The sequence below is a fragment of the Hyposmocoma kahamanoa genome, unplaced genomic scaffold, assembly GCF_003589595.1.
Source record: "Hyposmocoma kahamanoa isolate Upper Pololo Valley unplaced genomic scaffold, ASM358959v1 190, whole genome shotgun sequence".
Taxonomy (NCBI): Eukaryota; Metazoa; Arthropoda; class Insecta; order Lepidoptera; family Cosmopterigidae; genus Hyposmocoma; species Hyposmocoma kahamanoa.
Genome location: NW_020653718.1, coordinates 3,090,462 through 3,110,729, shown reverse-complemented (window position 1 = coordinate 3,110,729; position 20,268 = coordinate 3,090,462). Strand labels below are relative to the sequence as shown.

Below are 20,268 nucleotides of genomic sequence, written 5' to 3'. Positions count from 1 at the left end.
TTTTCATTTTATTTATCATCGCCTGCATCCGATAGTAGAACGGTATCGAAAAATCATTTACAGACAATAATATTCATAAATATATCAAAGAACAGTTACAAATTTTATTACATTTTTTGTCATTGTCCGGTCGTGGGTGTGATCTATGTCAAATTGTCAACGACTCAGCAAGACAACTGGTCGAGCCAGATTAACGGCCAGTTTGTTAGGATTATGCCACTTGCGCAAGAGTCGGATTATAAAAGTTGGGAAAAAATACCGGAACTATATTTCTAACTAAGCCTATATAATAGAAGAGAAAGAAGAGCAACGGAAAATTGTATCTGTCGTGGTCGCTCTTCTTTCTCTCACCAGGAAATGAGAATACAAAGATCTTCCGGCAGAAAGCATACGAGGTAAGCCTACGGCATAAATCTTGGTGCAACCCCTTAAATTGGACCTATATAACCAAGATTGTCGATAGAGCTGTAAATACCATGGTGAAATAAACGAACATCTCTCAGATGATCATGCTCTTCTGAGTCTTCATTTTCTATCAGGTAGATTGTGGACAAACCAAAACCCATTCAATATAAACAAAATGTCTTTTTTGATATCGTTTTAGTGGTCTTTAAAATGTAATTACAAACATGTTAACCGTTCGTTTAACTAAGCGGTCATAGCTTGTCGGTCACAAAAGATATCCGTTAAATTTGACTTTTTGAATTAAATACAGCGGTAACTTAACATTTAGCGTAAACGCCCATAAAAACCACCTTACAGCGTTAATATCCTGTCGCTTTTTACGTCCAATGCCACCCATAAAGTTTATTATACAATATAGGAAGTGGGTAATAAATTTTACTATTTAACATGAGTAATTAGTTATTGAAGCTTTCCCGTGGTAACCATAATTCTATGTTATATACGTTTACTACTGGTAAAAGATTATAGTGCAGAATACAAAATAGGTAACTTAATTTCCTACTACAAATTGAAAATGTTATAATGAATTTTATGGACAATTGAGTCAAAGTGTTTAAAAAAAACAAAAATCACGAATTTTTAAGTATTGGATTCAGGGTAACGTGATGTTAGCAAAGTAGGAGACTTTAATTTCTATGTTATGTACATTTGTATTTTTTTTCGTATCAACACCTGTAAGCTAACGACGCAGGGAAACATTGTAATGAAACTTGCTTGTTGAAGAAGGTTCAAAAACATAGAGAAGAAAAGAGTGACAGTCCTTTCGTCATGGGTTGTTGATTATACCTACATATAAAAGATTCACTCCATCATAAACCTCATCATAACAGTATAATCGGTTACGGTCACACCCATTTTGTATATAATATTTAATTGAATGCCAACACCGTTACATACAAAAAAACTACAAACAAACATAACAATAATATTGTTCTTGTATATACGCCACTTGAAGGTAACAGTAACAATGGCTATACTAAATGGAGATACATTTGTTTGGAAAAGATAGACGTAATCACAAATAAAGCAAAATTAAAACAAGTTTTTATAAATAGCTTCCGCACCTGTGTATGTCAGATAATGACGCCTCGACTGCAATAAATATGACAGCCAGTATATCTGAAAAGAATTGTTTATATATAATTACTGTTTTTATATCTACTATACTTTTAAAAATATCCTCTTAAAAACAAAATGCGGAACTTGTAGTAAGAGAGCGTTGTGGTGTGAAAGATAATATAATGACCAGGACAGAAAAGGGAATGATTCCATGATTTGGTCATGCAGAAATGATGGATGTTGAATTGTGGGGAGAGGTAGACCTCGATTGATATATCTCGATTAGCAGCTTGGTTTTGGATTGCCTCTCCCGATCGGAAACTGCATCTCTTCCGAGTTGAGACGCATAATTGCAATTCACAACTGGCCGATAGGAAACTTAGGCTATTATGTATTATGTTAAAAGTACCAAGAACAAACAGGCACTTTAGCAGCAGTAAAACTGGTTGTGAAAAAGTTCGTCCAGGGAAGCACTGCCACAACCTATTTCTGCCGCCAAGCAGTAATGTGAGCATTACTGCGTTCCAGATTTGAAGGTGGTCTCAAGGTCTCAAGGTGACAGGTGCAGTGGCAGTACCCCTCAGATCTTTGCGATTTAAAGCTCTGAGTGGCACTGCAACTCCTGTCACTTAGTACCGTAACATCTGTATTTCGAGATTGTGACCAAGTGTGTATCTCTGACTTATTTTTAGAAAAAATATATCAAGGGTATCAACTCGTGTCTAACGCATTAGCAAAGACCTCTGCCAACAGCTCGCAACTGATAATAATACGGTATTTGCGTCGTATACCATTTTCTGCAGCTGGACCTGTATCTACTCAAATACTGTAGAGTACGGGTCTTCTTCAAAGAGTGACTTTTGGGTTCATCACGCTAGCTAGGATATCCCCGGTCCACGAAAAGGTTTATTAACTTAAACCGACATTGAGCTTCCGTATCATGGTGTGGGTAGTTACATCGATTACTATCAGAACCGGCGTTGCCAAAACTCACATGAGACGTCACTCAAGATATAACAAATTCTGGACTGTTAATATAATTTCAACTTTACTGTTTTCGCATATTGTTGAAAGTACAATAACTATTATTGCAAGTTACGACGTTTTGATTTTGTATATTTATAAATGAAATTTCAATCAATGTGCTGCTATCTAGCGGTTAATAGCTGAACGACGTCGTATTCGAGATGTTTATTTATTTGTTCAAAAAACAGAAAATTGAAAAACTATTAAAATTAAATGTAATAAGACTTAACGATGACACGAAACACCACCATGGATAATATAATATATTCATCATTTTTATGCTCCAAAGTAGCAAATTAAGGCATTTTCTACGATTTTCGAGGTTTTGCGCGAGATCATTGACACGATCGCAATTACAAAACGAAAATTGTGGACTGAGCTTCACTATGTGGAATTCCACGTACTGTTCGCGCACGTGTCACGCCAACTAAGCACTTCTACTGTATTTATTGTTCTGTGATAGTTACGATACCAATTTTCGTACAAAAGAGCAGTAAAAATATATTAAACTCCCAACCGACTTAGATGACTAAGCTAGTAGTTGGTGTGGAGCAAAAAATAAATCAGATTTCGACAGCATTTGCATATTTGACCATGTTGATTTTTATAACCAATTTTTAATTACTTGTATTCTTAATGAACTGGGGGCAATGACCTTTTAAGCTGTTTTAGGGTTGCTAAATTGTAACTTTAGATATAAATGTAACATTTATTTGTATATAACTCATTTCTTCCGTATTCTTGAAAAGGCTGGTGTACGTAGCGCGAAAGACTAGTATGAAAAGATTATAGAAGGCAAATTATGCAGATAATTAAATTTTCACTTACAGTTACGAATATTTTGAAATAATTGCAAGTTACACTTCAAAAATTTACAAAAGAGTACCAAAAAAACAAACCTCAAAACTTCGTGGAATTATACGTATTTGCTAAGTTTTATTGATATCGTGTACTGGAAAGTGCGCGAAACTGAATTCATCCCCTAGTTTGCCACCCTTAGAGGTGGAATATTTTCTTCAAATTGAAATGGGACCAATACTGAAGTACCCTCTTTCCAATAAGAACAAAAATCGTCAAATCGATTCACTAATGAGTTGTCGCGTAACTTACATACCAAAAAAAAAGAAACTTGTCGATGATTTCGGAATTTCACACAGAACTATTAACCTACCCTATCTATTACTTCTTCTGGTGTAGCTCAACATACAAGCATATTATTATATATATATGTACTACGTACAGTATTTGAAATTCATTTAAGTTAATACTTGTAAATACTAAGTTAATTATTAAGTATAGATAATATATACATAAGTAACAAAGTTTGTAGCAGAAATCACGGCAAATAATTTCTCCAAGAAAATTTATTGCCACCCTTAAAGTTACAAAATAATTTAAGTGCGCTGAAAAGCTGTAAAAACCGTAGCGAATAGCCATTATAAAAGATTAAAGAGAGCTTTAATATGTCTAGATAAAAATTCTAATTATTTCCTGTTTAGATAACTTGGCTCACACATGTGACCTCATTAAGCTTTATTTAGTGCCTTTAAATTTATAATAACTACGAATCACATAGCTCTTACAGCACCAATGGACATAATTTACTTATCATATTTAAGAAGAAAGAAGAAAGAAAGAAGAATTTTCATAGTGTCGCCATCTCTGAGGTCTCAGGTTCGATCCCCGGCCGGGTCAATGTAGAAAGTAACATTTCTATATTTTCTCTAGTCTGGGTATTTGCGGTACCGTCGTTGTTGCCGACAAATGCTTTGGCTACTTAACAAGATATGTGTAATGTTGTCTAATATTTATTACTGCCTCTGTGGCCTAACGGTTACCATGCCGGACTGCCACGCAGATGTCCCAGGTTCGATTCCCGGGCCGGGAGAAATATTTGTATGGCCTACATTTATTTATCTCGTGAGTTTGGGTGTAATTTGTGGTTGTCTATGTGTGTGTCCATGGCACCCGCGACACAGGGTTTCCCTAGTGCGGGGCTATGTAGAATGTGTGCGTTATTATTATTATTATTATTATTATTTATTGTTTATTTATATATAGTTCCAAGTAAATTTGACAATAGCCTACTTAAGCACAAGGATGTTTATAAATTATGTAAATACTTATTTTTAAAACCCCTTGAACCTATTTAACTTAGTTGTGTACCGTAAATGTAAGTTACTGGACTAGACCGCGAGAAATCACTGGTAGAAAAGAATTATGTAACATAGTTAAATAAAGTAAATGCAAATTAATGTAATCATGTTTGGTCAATAAACTTTATTATTATCCTTTTCCCTTCTACTTCGTTGTGCCCGAAGCAGTCCATTATGTGATCTTTGTACTATGTAACGCCTTGCATAATTGTGGAATGCAAAGAAACATATTGAATATAATTTAATATATTCAATAAATACCATGATATTCATATACTTCATTCATGTATTTCTTCGCTGCTTTGTTGTTATTACTGACAGAAAGTTTAGAAAAACAAAGGAAAATTCCTTCGATCGGATTGTGAAGGAAACCTTTCATAGGTTTCTCAGTTTTTAAAAAGCTGTGGTAGCCTAATTGTTTGACCTACCGCCTCTCAAGCAGAGGCCGTGGGTTCGAATCCGTGCTCCAGAGTTTCTCGGAATTTGTATGCGAAATTTACGATGAGCTTTTCAGTGAAGGAAAATATCGTGATGAAACCTACATGTCGAAGAAGGCTCATAACCAAAGCTTTGGGCCAGTCCTCCAAGGAATATGGCCTACTCCCTCGCCTGAGAGGAGACCCGCACCCAGGAGTGGCACGTGTAAATCGATACCTCCAATTAATACTACGTTAATTTGTTTTTTGTTTGTGTATTTTTTTCACAAAATTCGTTTTTGTTTTGTTTTTTTTCGAATTGTGTTTTTTGTTTCTTTATTTTTCTTCACAAAACATATTAGAAAATGAAATAAGACGGCTTACATTAAAAACTGAAAATGACCAAAAGATTAAGTTGTAAGTAGCGTTTATTGGAGGTATCGGAATGGGGATGATGAGGTTCCCCCAGGTGGAGTTACGGCAAATAAGCCGTTAGCTCGTCATGCGTCCTGGAGCCACACGGTGTCCCTAACGGTTTTGGTGCGTTCTTTTCATCCACCATTAAAAATATATATATAAATTTAATATATTAGACAGTTACTACTATGTCAAAGACTAGTACTGTATTACTAAGAGCTTCTTGTGAAAAAAATCGTCTAGGAACGTACTGAAATGAATTGAAATTTTATTTGCTTAAAACAAACATGATGCGAAAAATGGAACATACTATTACATACAGTTTTGTTTCATACAAAATTTTACATAAATTCAATTTAATTATACCACTGTCATCGGACATGTACAAGGAATAATCAATCAATTAATAATACATCATTTTTACATTAAACATACATACACACATTATAATTTCATTTCTACATCTAACAATCAACAACTGCCACCTTACCTATTTCTGCCAAACAGTAATGTGAAATGGTGAAATTACAGGCACATGGGACTTGTTAACTTATGTCTTAGGGCGACAGGTGCAGTGGCAGTGCCCCTCAGATCTTTGCGATTTAAAGTCTAAGTGACACTGCAACTGTTCCGGACAGGCGTATCGCTTAACACCAGGCGCGACTTGTTCGTCCCGTCACTTGGTTTATAAAAACAGAGTTATATATGACGAACATCCGTATAGTTGTTTTAAAATCATCGGGCTCTTTATCCAGGACAGGGGCAGCAATAAAATGCATATTTATTATATTTCCACTTGTCTGTAGGAGCCAATACTACGCTATAGTATTGACGCCTTTAAATGTAGAGTTTATTGGTACGGTACAACTAGATGAGGTTGTGTATTTCTAACGTTGTTGTTACATTATAAATGTTGTTATAAATGTCCACATCGATTGAATGTTCGTTAAACACTATATTAAATTGCATACTTATCGATACCTCTAATAAACACTATTTTGTTTTTTGTTTCTTTATTTTTATCATGAAATTAGTTTTTTGTTTTTTTTTTATACAATTTTATTGTTTTGTTTTTTCGATTTTTTTCACAAAATGCTCCCCTTGAGCATAATATTAGTAAATAAAATAATGCTGTTTAATGTGTGAAAATTGTTAAAAACAATTAAGTTGCCGTAGTAGGACATATCGTTATGTGTAAAGTAGGACGCAAATTAAGCGAAACTGAAATGTGTGATTGTAAACGTACATTGTCCAATCGATTTGAAATTTGTTACACTATTGAAAGCTGCGATATTACAATAGTATAGTAATGTTGATTAAAGTTGATCTGATACCGCAATCGGGACGGTCTGTAGGTAGACTAACAAATTAAAAAAAATAAATTGAAAAGTTGTATATACAGAATCCATCACGGTAATCTTACGTAAATAATTTTTATTTTTCTTTTTACTTTTTTTTACTCCAAAAAACTGTCACCGTGTGGGCTCATTAAATTGATCTCCGACGAGGTGTGAGTATACTGTTTAGTATAGAAGGTTTTCAATTTATCGTAAGTTTCGTCCATTCGTTACGTATTAAAATGTGTTATATTAAAATAATATTATATAATTATATTATATTATACGTATTAAAATATATTACGTATTCCAAAAACAAATTCCGAAAGAAGCGATTAATATTTTCTTTTTTTTTGGTCGTTTTTTTTAAATATTTTCCTCAGCATACTGACTTAAAAGACAGTTCACACTCTGTCTTTGATGAAAAATGTACCGAAATATAAATACTGATCAGAGTCATTTGAACTTCGCCTTGTTGTGGAGTTTAGTAGCAGTAGAGCTCCTTGTGAAAGAGTTAGTCCAGGGAAGTACTCAACCTTACCTATTTCTGCCGCCAAGCATTACTGTGTTCCGATTGTGAAAGGTAAGGCTGATGGTGAAATTACGGGCATATGGATCCTGTCAAGTTATGTCTTAGGGTGACGGGCGCAGTGGCAATGCCCTTCAGATCTTTGCGATTTAAAACTCGAAAAAAATTAATCTAATTTCTTCTTTTAACAGCTGCAATGTAGATATGAGAATCCAACTCTAGCGCCACTATGTTATAGTCATAAAGTGACTTTTCTGGGTTTGAACGCTGTACACCTTGCGTGGGATTCGAGCATATTTTAAAAATCATTCTTTTGACATGGAAGCAAAGGTCGCACTAAATATCAATTTAATAGTTAGGCAACGTGTTCACGTTCGTAAAACTTACCGCTCTCACAGAACCACTATCAAAAACTGGTATTATTGTACTAAATTATTAGGGTATGAAATTGTAGAACGCTGGTAAAGACGTGCACTTAGCATTAAAATAAACGTGTGTGCAGTTTGTCAAGTAATGTTTCTTGGTAGAAACATTTTGTAATAATGCTAATATTAATATTTCTTTTACAATTCATTTCTAAAAGAGACGGGCGCAGTGGTAGTGCCCCTCTGAGTGGCACTGAAACTATTATGGACTCGCGTGTTGCTTACCTTTACCTTATAACTTGTTCGTTCCGCCGCTGAGTATCATAAAAGAAAATATATAAACTTTTCTAGACAGACAACATTTTTTAATGTTTTACGGTATTCTCAGTAACGTAATGGTAGCTTAGTGGTAATGACAATAGTTATTTCAATAAAAAGTGACATACAAAAAGGAAAATTTGCGTACACAGCTGTACACCTACGTATATAGTACATAGTATGCTTTAAACACACTTTCCAAAATCAAACTAAGCATCATAGATGTTCAAGTGCTTGTTTAATTCTGAGTGATGTTTGCACCATTTATATTTGTCTTCTTCTTAATAGAAAGCAACGAAGACTTTACATGTATATATTATGTGAAATAGAAAAATTGTGCGCCTATAAATTCACACTTTAAAATTATTCTATATCAAACAAGTGCAGACATTGTTATATACATTATTAATAAATTGCTTCTTATGAATAAACAGGTAATCCTTTTTGTCTATAATAATTTCATTAATATCTTTCTTTGACAAACCAACGACACGATTTCTTTACATCATCTGTTAAAAAGCTGCGGTTTTTCCTAAGTCAGATGACTAACGGTCATGGCGCGAATTATGGGTGGTAGCGGACACGGTGAGATGAAAGCATATTATTATCCAAGTACCATCTTCAAATTGATTTAGGGGTCACCACCAAATTGCTGTTCGCTTTTTTGTACATCCTGTATTGTAATTGATTATTAGAATAAATGTTGCTAGAGGCTATGTATGAATTAAGTTATAGATTTCAAAAAGTTTTCCATGATTTTTTTTACTGTTAGTTAGCTACCTGTTGCTGACTACTTGTTACCCGATTGTGGGAAATAAAGAAGGGTTTGAGACATATTGGTATAATTAAAAAATTACATCAGCATGTTAGGATTAGTTCTTAGTTTTGTTTGTTGGCAGACGCTATGACAACAGAGCCACGTAACGAACCAACGGACCGTATGATTTTTTTTCTGTGTGCTTGTTGCAGATCGTTATTTTGGTTTTTACGACCTCGGTGGCCCAACGATTTATACTGTGGGCACTGGACGAGGAGATCCTGGGTTCGATTCCCGGTAGGAGCAAATTGGAAAATGAACTTTTGTCAATTGATTCTGATCCGGTTGTTCCGGGAAGTGTCCCGGAGTGAATTTCGTTACTCATAGTACAGGAAATTCCCTAGTTTGAAACCAGGCGTGGTTAATAATAATAACGCACACATTCATAGCCTAGGGAAACCCTGTGTCGCGGGTGCCATGGACACACGCATAGACAACCACAAATGAAAGAAAGAAAGAAAGAAAGAAAGAAAACAAAACAACAGAGGACCAATAATAATAATAACAATTAAAAAATAAATTTAAAGTAAAACAATTGCTAATGCAGTACCTAATTCACCACTATGCGTGTCGCGGCTGGCGAATCGGGACTTGCTCAGCTTTAGCCACAAAGGGTTTTTTTAAACCGTTTCGTGGCGCTGATTTTCAGCAAGTCCGGGGCGAGAGACCCACTGACAACAATACAGAACTCAACAATAAATAAATAAACAGATAAGAAAACCGACTAGGTAGTGTACATACAACTACATACACATGAGAAATACTTATGATACGGTACACAGTATATCAATAAAATAAACTTAAATTCTAATATTTTTATACAAACTGTATAATATATGAAATGTATATGTGAAATGGCACCCAAACTCGCGAGAGACATAAATATAGGCCACACAAATATCATTTCCTATCCGGGAATCGAATCCGGGACCTCTGCGTGGCTGACCAGCATGATAACCGTTTGCCCACGAAGGCAATTAAGCAAGAGGTTGTCTGGCACGTTATAATTGTTATTGTTACTCTAAGATATATGTTAAGTTTTTTTTAATAGCATTCGAGCTTCTTGTGAAAGAGTTTGGGTATCAAGAGTCCAGGGAAGTACTACCACTACCTATTTCGTAAGTCGTTGTCGCTTACCACCAGGCGCAGAACATGTTCGTCCTGTCACTAAGTGTCATAAAAAGCGGTAAAATTGTAAATATCCGTTGAAAGATTCATAAAAGAATGGTAGTATGTAATTAGTGAATTAATTTAGAAGAAGTAGAGTTCCGTACAACGTAAAAACACAAAATTGCATTATATCATATTTCATAATACCCAAAGCACATAATTTATTTAAATAACTTAATTTTCGCATGTCATTAAGTCTAAGAAGCAGCGGGGTGTCTGTAGACTATTCCAGTTTCGAGGTCAGTGCCCCGATTAAAATAAACCTCCTACATACCAAACTGTATACATCTATGAATGAAATAAAGCTTTGGTTTATTTCCTCATATCGTTCCCTTTGGCACGAATGGACGCGACATTAAAATGTTTATGGCAAAAACTAATTCACACAATTTCGTTATCTATGCAATGTTGTGATAGTAAATAGTGCATATTGGGTGAAATTGTAAGTACATAGCAGATGCAGTGCCATTCTGAGCTTTAAATCGCTGACACTGACACTGCGCCCGTCACCCTGAGACTTAAGTTGACAATAAGTCCCATGTACCTGTAATTTCACTAGCACTCTTACCACACTTACTGCTTGGCGGTAGATGTAGATACCAATGCCCGTTGCTTAAAAAATGCCTATTCGCTCTAGCCCTAAATAGCTCTAAATTTTAGTTTGTGTATTTTTACTATTTATTATTTGGTATTGTGCAATTTAAATTTACTATTATTGTTATTATTATTCAATTTGATTATTTTCATGTCTAAATGTTGTATGTGTCAAATTTATTTTTATTTATTCAGTGTCTGATTGTGTTAGTATTAGAATCTTTTTTTTAAATTGTGGTGTTTTATTTTCTATTTTTTTTTTATAAATAACGCACACACTCAACATAGCCCCACACTAGGGACACCTTGTGTCGCGGGTGCCATGGACACACACATAGACAACCACAAATTACACCCAAACTCACGAGAGAAATAATTGTAGGCCATACAACTATTTCTCCCGGCCCGGGAATCGAACCTGGGACCTATGCGTGGCAGTCCGGTATGGTAACCGTTCGGCCACAGAGGCAGTAAATTATTATTATGTCCTCTTTTTTTGTATTTATGAACGAATTTTGTTTTCTTCACTTTCTGCGATGCCACGATTGTCATTAAGAAAAAATATAATAAATTCTTATAGACAAGTGCAAGACAGTAAGGCAATATTCGCGGAAAGGTGACATGATATGCTGCGGTCGACGCGGTCGGTTATAGCCAGGAAGGTAATCGCGAAGCGCGCTTTAATGAAACTTAATTACGTTATATACCTTTCAAGTTTTTACTAAACTTTTTCATGACAAGCCGGAACTGTCTTAAGTTTCTCAAGCATACGTCTCTTGGGAAAGCGGTTTCTTGGAATTTTTCATAGAAAAAATTGTGGGTGAAAAAATGTTTATAGGAATATCTATTTCTGGTTAACCCTATAAACCAGAGGTGTCCAAACTTTTTGTCTCGTAGAACACGCGCCTTTATAATATTGAATTTTTAAAGTCATCGACTTCGAATGTGTTTTTGACAGCTAACACAGTACAGCTCACCTTGAAGGAGTAAATGAATTAAATATTTTTATTGCACACAAAAAATTACAATTACCACATAAAACAGGAATGTTAGTATTACAGAAAAAAACTACTACATAACAGACAATTTCTAACAGCAATATTATAACTTAGCTTCTAATAGAAGTGTTTTATTTGTTAGGTTTACTTGTACAGTGAAAAAATATAAAGTGCATAAATATCTATATTAGTATTGTTCCACTTGAGGATAACAAAATTTTTCTTCACGACCTGAAAGTCAGTGATAACGGTCTGTGACAACCCTGTCCACGGTCTGATCTGGGGTCGATTCAGAATCTTACGATAACTCACTAGTCGACCGATTCGATTAGATATATGATTTCTTTTCATTTTTATTCACAACACTAGAATCGAACGTCAAACTGTCGTATTCGAAATCGAACCGGAATGACGTCACACCCTTACGATTACTTCTCGACCGGCAAAGGCTAAAAACGTTATACAGAACACAAACAGTTTACAAAGCAAGAATTAATATGGAAATCTCATAATTCATTTTAATACAAGGCTAATGCATTTCTATATTTTAGGCCTTTAAAGTCTTAAAAATGTTATAAAACGATTTTAATTTTTCTTACAATCTATTTCACCGACTAACTCCATAAACGCTGTTGGACAACGATAGATTCGGTTAAAATATCGAAGAGTTCTGAATCGGGGTCCTGTACTTAAAAAGTCACTAGAACTTGCACAAGTTATAGTGCCCTTCATCACAGGGATCATTGTATCTCTAGGTGTTACAAGCGATATTTGTATTTTCTCTGACTTAGTGCACAAGCGACATCCAAAGTCGGTCCGAGTTTTCTACTGCCAATGCTTGATGATACCTTGTACCTGATTTCATATAAAGCAATTTCGGTTTTTCGTTTAATTATTCTCAATATCGTACGGTGTAAACGAGATTCAGAAACACAAAAACTTGTATGTACTTAGAACATTTTATTGTGAACCCTGTTACAAACAGAACTAAAGTTAATTTTCATCATTGTCTATACCTAGCATGGTAACTTTTAAAGCAAAATTATCATTGATTGTACTGCACACGATGTACTTATTTAATTGATCGCGCATGTTCATAGCTGCCTGACCTTTTACATTAGCATTACTTTTTTCTCTCATTGTGTAAGTGTAATCGTGTGTGCGTTCTTTATATTTTGTGCAATAAGGGCTAAAGTGGCTTGTTATAATATTTGCTAAAGGTTAGGTTATACGGAATAATATTTATAAATCCTTTATATTATTATCGAAAAAGTTAAAACGTAAGAAATTATCTAAATTCATTAATTTACTCTGCTTTGTGGTTGAGAATGTTTTGAGCAGCTTTTTTATCAAGAATGCGGCGAATGTATAAAAAAGATGGCGTATTATGTATGGACTTCTTAGATTTTTCGCAATTTTTTTTCCATTATATATTTTTTTATAATATTAAGTGACGGATGAGAAAGTCGTGTGTCTGATGGTAAGCTACACGCCTGTCCATAACAGTTGCAGTGCCACTCAGAGCAAAGATATGAGGGGCACTGCCACTGCGCTCGTCACCCGGAACACAGTAATGCTGACATTACTGCTTGGTGGCAGAAGCTCTACTACAAGCTCTACTGCTACTAAAATCAAATGACGAAACAATTACCGCTATTGATGAAAATAAAAGTGACACATTGATTCAGAATGGATATTTGTTTTTATAACCTGAGTGTTTAATTTAAAATTTAAGAAAATTTCCCATCATCCGAATTTCGTTTATTTAAAGAATACCATTAGTTTAACTATAAAAAATTGTTTAACTATTTCTTGAATTAATTGCTAATTCTCCCATAAAATTATCTAAAGTTATTTCCAAACTCTTAAAATACCATCTTCATAGCGAACAGAATTGGAAACTATAATGAATTAAAATAAAATCATTAAAGGAAGTGAAGCTACTGAGGTACAGGTCACAACTTTCGATTTATTTAATTATACAACAACCTGTAACTTAATTTTCGACTTTAAAATAAAAGTTCTTAGGTTTAAAGTATGAAGGCGAATGTTCACCTGTATACGACTAATGGGCCTACAAATCCTTCTCAAGTCCAAAGCTGGTATTGTCCTCTCAGAGTCTTTTTTTAAAGTCCTTTTCCCTTTTTAATGCGGACAATTTTTAAATGGCTTACGTTCGGTACTATTATTGTATGCCAATCAATTTGAATTACAATGTCCTTTGGTTCAGCCGAACAGAGTATTGCTCTTTTTGTACAAATCATTTATTTATACATCTTTTCTTAGTAAACAAGGCAGATGTGTATTTAGATGAGACAGAATTTAAATGTACACTTCGTTGCCGAGAAAATGGGCGAGTTGTGTTTTCTTTATTTTTGGCTGCTTTATGTCATGCGTCTGCGCTTTTGACAACTCGAGCGACATCTGTGGAATACTTTTGAATATATGTCTTTTTTATTTGTTACCATGTTGACTACTAAGTTTCATTTCAATATAGTCTTTGTACACTTCGATAGTTCTTCATGGCAGTTTGATTACTTTAAAAAAATAAAATAAAGAAATTTGCGATAATTTATCCACAATATGCAGCAATTGCAGACACACTAATATAAAATAAGTAATGATATAATAGTAATAAATTGTATTGCTAATTTGCTAATGATATGGTGGTAAGCGACACGCCTGTCCATAGCAGTTGCAGTGCCACGTACTTTAAATCGTAAAGATCTGAAAGGGGCAATGCCACTGCGCCCTTCACCCTGAGATATAAGTTCATAAATTCAAAATCGGAACGCAGTAATGCGCAAATTACAACTTGCCTGTTCTTCCAGTACGTCTCTGGAAGAACTCTTTTGCAAGGAGCTCTACTGCTTTTAAAAAATGCAGTTTGCTGCCAAAAATATACTTGGTTCTTAAGTAAACAAATTATATTGGAAATCATCAATTAATAAATCCGTGCCGTTCATTCGTGAAGCAGATTTTCTCTGAGAAGAAAGAATAAGGAACACTATAGGTTGTTCCTTGTAAATAGATATTTGTAATCTTCAAAAATAAATAAAATAATGCACATTCCCATAGCCTAGGGAACTAGGCAAACTCGCACTAGGGAAACCCTGGTTCGCGGGTATCATGGACAAACACAAAGGCACCCACAAAATATACCCAAACTCGCGAGAAAAATAAATGTAGTCAATACAAATATTTCTCGCGGCCCGAGAATCGAACCCGGGACCTTTGCGTGGCAGACCAGCATGGTAGTTGTTCGGTCGCGGAGTAAGTTAAGAAGGCACTAAACGTATTATTGTCATGGATTTCTATAGTTATAATAATTACGACTTTAAAAAAAAAACCAATCTCAAAAGTTCTTGGACATCCATTTTTCCATTGGAAATACATCTTTTTGCTAAGTTTTATTGAAATCGGTTATCGGTAAGTGCGCGAAACCGGATTAGAGGCGGAATATTTTCTTTAAATTTAAATGGGATCAATAAAGAGGTATCTTTTTCCAACAAAAAAAGATTCATCAAAATCAGTTCACAAATGCCGAAGTAATCGGGTAACACATAAAGAAATATAGTCGAATAGATATCCTCTTCCTTTTTTGAAGTCGGTTGAAAATGGAAGTAAGCTTACCTTGCTACTTCGCGAAGCCAATGAAAGTTAAATTGAACAAAATAGATGAGCTCGTATTGATTTTTTTTTCATGCAGTTAAGATTATTTTTAATTGGCGTTCGCTGTGTAACAGGGTAACTTAATTTCATTTTTATTGCTATGAACTTCCGCAAATTAACGCTTGAATCTATAAATTGTTTCTGTAGTCTTCATTGATCACTTGCTGCTCCAGACTGCTAAACGGAATATATCAATTGTACCTAAATATAATAAACGATGAAAGCTGTCTCTGTAAACCCTAAAATATATGACGCACCAACCGTCTATATGGTTCTGAGCAGATCAGTGTGAAGAAAGGCGTTAAACAAACGTAACCTGTGATCCGAAAAACATATTTTGCCATGACTTCCTTATTGTATCATTAGTGAACGAAAGTTTAAAGAACTTTTCAAGCCGATTTGATCTTTAAGTCATTAAGTATATAAATACAAATATCAACTACAAAACTGGAATTCGTTTACATTTTTTGTTGCTGAATGCGTAAGAAGACTCTCAGAACCAAAACGTATTAGGTATTTTAGGGCATTGACTGTACATTATGACAGTCACCCGTGCCTATGAGGCATGTAAAGGGCCCGAAACGTTGGTTTGTTTGAAAAACAAATTTACGCGACTTAGATCCGAGAAAATGGTTTCATTACTTTTGTCTTTTTTGTATTGTATTCTTTTGTTATTGTTTAAGATAAATATCAAAACAAACTTGAGGAAAAATTCCTTTGATCCGGCTGGTCTTGACCCAGCGACATTTTGTCGCCTTAACGCGGGCTGTCCCTCGCGTAACTGAGCCACGTATTACGTTGTATTATTTTTATTTATACAATTGAAACAAGACGTCCTTTTTAAAATATAATCTCCAAAATTTCATACGCAAAGAGCGTGTGCGGCACTAAAAAGTGCTAAATTGAGATGTACGGACATTTAAAAAGTAACACCTTTTGATTTCATAAAAAAATCACTACTCTGTGTCCGAGAGTGTGCAATAAATCTTATTGTGGCGACCTTATCTTTTATAGTGAGGTAGCCGTTAACGGGCCAAGGTATATATATGTAAGTAGTAATGTTAGTTCAAAAGCAGAAATTCTAATTTAATCTTTTTTTGGACATAATTGTATTTTATTTTGTTTTCTTACACAGTTTTGTGTTTATTAATATTATTTATATTTATTAAGACATAGGTACAAAAAAGGCAAGCTATGCTGCTAACGGTGTAACAAAAACCGTATTTGGTTTGACCGTACACCGGGAATCACCATCTAATAGATTTCATCTGCTGTTTCTAGCTTCATAGTGCACCGATACGTTACACATTGCAGTCCAGTTAGATAACATTTTTAACACAGACAAGAAATATTACTTTAACACAATGTCAACTGATAATATAGTAGATGCCAGACAATCAGACATCTACACGAATTGACTGGACTCAAACTAGGGAATTCCTTGTACTATGAATATCAATGCAACGGAATTCACAATGGAGCACTCCCCACGAACACCCAAACCAGAACCAATTTAGAGAATGAAACTATTTTACCGGATTTAAATCGCGTATATTTGTTTTTTCAAACAAACCGACGTTTCGGGCCCTTTGCAGGTTCCATGGTCACGGTTGACTGCCTGACTGCTATGCATTTGCTATGTGTAAAAATCGCGAAAACCTAAGATCTCAATTTAGAGAAGTTTATTTCCCAATTTGGTCCTACCAAGAAGTGAACCCGGGATCTCCTCATTCAGCGCCCACTATATAAATATATGATCCAGACAATATGATCTTTTTTTAACATTGAGATCTCTCTCTCTCACACACACACACACGCACTCAAGCGCACACTGAACATAGCCCTGCACTCACACACCGTTCGGCCACGGAGGCAGTCAAATCCTCATCTATGAACTGCTGTCAGTTTTTTCCTGTTGATATAAAATTAGTTTGCATTGTTTAAGCATAGTCGAAAACATGGCATTTTGCTATTTATTTCTATATTTATTTAGTCATCAATTATGGAACAATTTTTTTGTTTGCTTTATTAAGAAATCACAACCTAACTATTCCCCTGATAATAATAGAAATTAAACTTAAAATCTCAGCAGCTACCGGTGTTACAAAACCAGCTTAGGTATGTCCGTATTCTTCATTTATCTTAATAAAAATAAAATAAACAAAAGAGAACACAAATAAAAAACAAACATACTGACGTTACTTATTTGTCGTGGTAATACTAAAAAGTAAACTTAACATCATTTTATTAAACCATGCCTTACTGTTTACGATATATGACACTGCGTCCTACACTGCCGTGTCAACCTGGTAGATTCAATATAAAACAACTTAAGTACTCGATATCGACACAACCTGTAGCATTATCAGTAGCGGTCATATTTGAAGTTGATGGTATTGCGAGTGTGCCGCTTTTCGCCCGTAAGTGTAGATTATGTTATTTCAAACTGACATTTTCGTATGGTGCTTTTAAATACTGACTTATAAAGTTGTCACTTATTAGAAAGATGGCTCATTTTAGGTGTATGCTTTAATGTATTTTTTTTATTAATCAGGTACATTAGGAATGGTTACTTTCATCATCATCATGAACCCATTTAGTTGTCCCGCTGCTGGGCAGGGGTCTTCTGAGTGTTGTGAAACTTCTTCGACGTGCAGGTTTCGTTGTTATCCCTCGTAGCTTTGTAAATAGGGAAAACGTATTTGTCCACACGATTATGTATTCGACAAAATGTAAAAACAGTAGAGGTGACAGTGTCGTATATCAAATTTAAAATATTACGTTCTTAAAAAAGAACGACAGTGTTCACATTATATATCTAATAAGTTTTGATACTATCCTTCATCGAAAAGCTCATTATAAATTTCGAATCAAATAATAGTTACTTACTACGTTCTCATACGTACGATATTGACACATCAATTGCATGGACGCCATTTCGTATGACAGACTTAATTTGATCGTGTGGGATATTTACCACATACATACATTCCATTACTACTGTTTCCTTCTAAAGTAGGCTGAAACTATAATTATGCCCCCCGATATGCTCCCAACATATCTCTTCGGCTTCCTCTACTCGCATTTGTCTTTTCAATAATTCGTTCAATCTGGTCGAGATATGTACACCGAGGTCGACTTTTCTCCACGCTTCCATCCACATTCTGTACGTTGGTATGGTATTATTCTACTTACAACTATCCTTGCTTTGTAGCCAAATCATCGAAGCATTCACGTTTCTATCCTAATCATTATCTCTTTACACTATTCTACATTCTATCACCAAGGCATAAAGCATACGTAATGTGCAACGCTCTCATTTCTACTTCTAATTTAAATTCTTTTCTTTCTCAATAAATTCATCATTACATATTAAATAACTCATTAGTTTAAACCGTTCAGAGTAATCGACGATATAATTTATTATTCTCGTGTAACTTATCTTCAAAAGTTACGCAATATACAATATCCTTTTCCATTCATATCTTTATACCATTTAATCCATTCATATATGGTGTTGGTTCTCACATTGAATTAGCCAGCATCAGATTTAACTTCTAAGCTCATTAAAACGACGTGTGTGTTCGTTGGGCTTATCCAAAATCTTTTCATTAACTTCCACGTTTTGACCACTTCGCACCCTGTCTGTCACATATGGCAAATGGCAAGTACAATGTGGTAAAAAGAACAGTTAAACATTATACCAAATCACATATATCACAACTGGCAAATAAAGGAATTACGAGTTTTTGATTTTTTTTTAATGTCAAAGTCATATATCCTGCAGCCCCAACCACTATATGGTGCCAGTGAAGCGAAGTTACAAGGAAATAAACAAACTACTTACTCCATTTTAAAGTAGACCGAACAAGGGTCTTTTGCATGCAATTTAGTAACGTCGGCCTCGCATCAATCAGGTAGCTTCAGCCAATGATAATAAATAAACTCGAAAAGACTCGGTTCGTGACATTCAGTCGGTATAATACTTTTCGAAAACGAAGTACACTGAAAAGTTAATACATGTTTAAAGATGTACAATTTGTTAAATAGCCCTTTAAAGGATTTTGTTTTCGTTGGCGATAATAATGTGGAAAAAGCTAAACGCAAGAACGGGTTCTCTTTTAATGATGTAATTAGCAATTATAAACGTTTATTAGTTTTAATTTCAATGCTATCAAATACTGTATATTTATTTTATATAAAACAATTATTTCCATATTGTTGCGATCTTTGTTGACGGCGACTTGCTATGTATGGCAGGCGGCTGATGGCCTGACGGACACAACCTGACAGAGGGTAGATTCGTGTTCTTTTGTCTAGTTGATTATGTCGCTTGTTATCACGATGTGATCCAACTGGTTCCTCGCTTCTTTCATATTACTTACCGTTATAGTTTGTCAACTATAAGTGTTTACTTAAATTATTGTAACATCACCTTAAAACTAAACATCTTCATTAGCAACACGTCACCTTCTAACAAATCTTCTACCTACATACCAAGTTTCAAAGTACAGTTGGCACACCAATCTATTCATTTAATACCTGATTAGTGATTAATAAGCAAACACCGTTGGCTTCATATCTGTGTGATTAGTGATGCTGGGATCTTTGCAGGGATCACAATCTATAGCCCCACTCATAACCTGTTTCATTCTTGTTTAGATTTAACTGTACATTTTGTTTGTTACTAATGTGTATTATTTGAGAAGGTTAAGGAAATTAAGGAAAGATTTTTTATTCTTCTTTTATATTATTGTGAATTATCCTCTGTTTTAAAAACGTTCTACGTTAATATTAAACAGTTGTTATAATTATTCTTTCAGTTTCCTTACTTAGGTTATTGCTATCTTTTAAATAATTTTAGAAATTTATTCATACTTAAAGTTGTTTCGTTTTGCCCTCAACCTTTTTCGATCTAATTGTATACAT

At 34.6% G+C, this 20,268-nt stretch overlaps 1 protein-coding gene across 2 annotated transcripts in view; it reads left to right on the top strand.

Moving 5' to 3' along the window:
• The window catches only part of LOC113226378 (protein dachsous), a 478,045-nt gene that overhangs the window by 419,791 nt on the left and 37,986 nt on the right, over positions 1 to 20,268 (top strand). The window lies entirely within an intron of this gene.